We start from the raw sequence: 3,791 nt of genomic DNA on the forward strand, positions 1-3,791 counted from the left end.
CCTGTTATCGCCTTAGCCCAAATGGAGAGAGGATCCGCTCTAAATCACCACCACCATTTAACTATTAAAGCCATATTGAGAGATTTTATTTAACCAACCTCTAACCCTCCTGCTTCTTTATCTGCAATGATTTTCTCTCAAGAGACCCGGTGAATCTTTGATTTATTTTCCGAACCACCCAGCAGGAATCTCCATCTAATCTTTTCCAACATTATATTAACTAACTAAATGATATGTCAAGTAAGTAATTTAATTTTTCATGAATTTTAAGTATTAATCATGATATTAGTCTATTATTACTTTATGATTTATTATTCTTGGTTGTAACTCATTTATTCTTAATTCGTGATATCAACTCGAATACTCGATCATATTCATTTCTTTAGTTAAATTTCTGATGTGTTTTTGCTAGTTTAGCTATGGTGAACGTATATATATATATAGTTATTTACAACTTTCTATTTAAGAAAATATGCCAAAGGGTTTTTAATTTATTGTCTATACTTGGTTAACAGAAAGTATGAAGAAACAATACAGTTACATCGATTAATTAAGTTTTCAACTAAACAACATAACTTCAAACTTAAATTAGAATAAAGCTAATAAATTATCCTTATACAAGAAAGAAAATCTCAGTTTGGGTTGAGCTCATATAAATCTGGAAGAGAGTGATGAATTGCATTTGAGAGTGCTTGCGTTCTTTGTGAAAGTGTAGTTTGTTCTTTCATCGACTCTTCTCGTGTAATTCTTCCTCTATTAGTACTTGGTGATCTAAGTTCTCTTACATTCTTTTCCTGGTGGAGTATTTTCGCAAACCTATATGCATAATAGAAAATATTCAAATCAATAAAATAAATATAAAATGTTTCGTATATATGTTTTAAAATATACACGAAATATAGTTTTATGAGAAACGTGAATATACTTTATTAAAGTCATCTCATTGGTGGTATGATGGTAATGCTCACATATGCCCGTGCCCAAGTTCACTTTCATTACTTGTTTTTTCAACAACTCTTGTCCCACTTTCACAAGATTTTCTAAGTTCTCATGTGTTGCTAAATCCATGGAAGTTAAGTCCCCACTTAAAGTGTCATCCTAATATCATTTTAATTCAATATGTTATAATATGAAATCTTGATTTTTTTTATTATTATTATAAAATGGAAAGGAAATATAGTTACCTGAATACGAAGATATTTATCTTGTGAATGAAGGGCTTGAAAGACACTATAGATATGATAGTCAACCATATCGCCACTCGCCTGAGTAAATACATCCACCAATGGGGTTGAGCCACCACCGGCTAACCACCCCAAAATTCCCCAACTAGATGACTTTGTCGCATCATACTTTTTTTGAAATTGTGGTGACCCTGTTCCCAATAACAATACTAGAAATCGTCCGTATTCTGTTGGCTTTATTGGGAAAAAGTTTGCACTACCACCGGTTATTTCATTTGTTACTTCGCTTATAGCGACCAAAGTCTGCAAAAAAGAAACATACTCAATTAATTTAGCCTAAAACTTAAACATCATGTATAGATGAGTAATTAATTATTAGTGAATAAACCATATATATACCGGATTGTTGGCTGTTATTGCACCATTGGTGAGATTGAATTCTTTAAGAATTTTTCCTTCAGAATTTTTTGTTTGGAATGAATGTGAAGGAAGATAAGTTGGGGCAGCGGATGTTCCAATGCATATATCGGATAATGTGGCATCAAGACTTGGGTTCTTTTGTATCTAATGAATATGAATATTAATACTACATGGTTATCTGGAAAGGGCTAATTAGATGCAAGATATAGCAAAAGAGTTTCATTTATTTTTGTATTATTGGATTATGCTTTCGGATCGATCTATTAAAGCATTGCACTTTCAGTCTGTTCTTATTAAGATATCATACTTTGAAAATCTATCTAACAATAGTATTCTACTTCCAATGTTTACATTTCCGGTTTTGAAAATCAATAACTTGATGGTTTTAGGAACAACAAATATATAGATCAATTCAATACCTGGTAGCTGGAGAAGATCATAGGCTGCAAATATTTGATGTCAAATGTTGGAATCACAATTTTTTAATGTTTCGTGAAGTTGTTTTTCTTTTAGTACATGTTTCTCGAATAACTTTATGTAGGTGTTCACCATCATATTTTGGCCCCGATAGAGCTTTGACCACTTTTGTAGCAGCAGCAAACCGATGGTGCTCGCTACACAATGTAAATTAAAAATGCACATTTATGACATAACTAACCAATTCTTAGGGAAATTCTCCATCTCACTACTTGAAAAACAACAGAAAACATGTTGCGAGGAGAGAGTTTCAACAATCAAGCACTGCATGTTCAAGATAAAAATCAAGGAACCATTTTAGGACAATTCCCATCGCTACAAGAATCGTCACAAATTAATTTTTTTTGTTGCTAATAATACATACATATATATATATATATATATATATATATATATATATATATATATATATATATATATATATATATATATATATATATATCATGTGGAAAGATTTTAGGACAATGTTGAATATAAAAATCTTTAACATCCTTAGCTGCAAAAATGGGACGATTATCTTCACCGGGAGTAGTTAACAAGGCCGTCACAAGACCACCGGTGCTTGTCCCTGCTATCACATCAAAATAATCCGCGAGTCGTGCATTCTTACCATCTAATTCCTGTCATAATTATACAAGCTCCTCAACATTTTCATATAAAAGATCAAAAGAATAATCCAAGTAACTAAATTTATAAAAGATACCTGTAGTTCGTTTTCCAAAAATTCAAGGATGACACTTGGAATGATGCCTCGTACTCCACCTCCATCGATACTGAGTATTGTGATTAGGTTTCCATATGTCGGCGGTTGCAATGGTGATCGTGGTTCTTCCTTGAAAGACATGATGAAACAGAGAAACGTTTCGAAGTTGATGAGGTGATTTATCAATTATGTTGTGTTAGGGTATTTATTATAACAGGATAAAAGTTTGGAAGTTTTGGGGAGAATAGTCTGGGCAACATGTTTGACTTTTAAGTAATAGAAGGAAGTTGCATGGCAACTTGTAAGTTAGCCATCAAAGAATCAAATATTAAGTATAGATACTAGATAGATGGAGAAATTTCTATAAACGAAGTAAAATATATTTTCTGCTTGACTCAAACAAGAAAAAAAACCCTTATAAATATATATATATATTTATTTGTTAGTTAGTACTACAAGGAAATGAGCAATTAGCGGCGATAAAAATCGCCGGTAAAGGGTTGAGAATTCGCCGCTAAAGCTAATACTGTTTCGTCGCTATTGATTAGATTGTCGTTGCTAAAGACAAATGTCGCTGCTAATTCCCCTGTCGCCGCTAATACTTTGTGTCGCCGCTAAAGAGAATTTCGCCGTAATAGTGTCGCCGATAATAACGTTTATCCTTTTTTTTTTTTTTTTATATTTGCGATTTTGGGTATAATTTATTTTAAATACTGTTATAATTAATTCTATACCAAAAATTACATAACAACATCAAACTAAATACCAAATACTCTTATAATTAATTTAATACCAAAATAAAACAACCAAAAGTTTGATAATTTTAACAAGTAGCAAAATAAGTTTTACAATTCTAACATGTTGTCCGATATTAATGACGCTGGTAATTACAAAAAACAACCAAAATTTTATAATCTACCAAGTAGCAAAGCATGAGAACGTATGCAAATAAAACTTATCAGTGCCTACATACCATCATCTTCGTTCTCATCGTTTCCTCGATTATT

General features: G+C 31.7%; 1 pseudogene across 1 annotated transcript; it reads right to left on the minus strand.

Moving 5' to 3' along the window:
- Positions 1-482: 482 nt before the first annotated feature.
- LOC145021623 (patatin-like protein 2) lies at positions 483-3,057 on the minus strand (annotated as a pseudogene). Its single transcript, XR_013669827.1, has 7 exons — positions 2,785-3,057; positions 2,508-2,701; positions 2,024-2,227; positions 1,584-1,748; positions 1,185-1,487; positions 926-1,098; positions 483-816 (listed from the first exon to the last, which is right to left on the minus strand). The product of XR_013669827.1 is annotated as a patatin-like protein 2 (transcript).
- Between the last annotated feature and the right edge of the window lie 734 nt (positions 3,058-3,791).

Source organism: Lactuca saligna, chromosome 1, assembly GCF_052625555.1.
Source record: "Lactuca saligna cultivar CGN05327 chromosome 1, ASM5262555v1, whole genome shotgun sequence".
Lineage (NCBI taxonomy): Eukaryota > Viridiplantae > Streptophyta > Magnoliopsida > Asterales > Asteraceae > Lactuca > Lactuca saligna.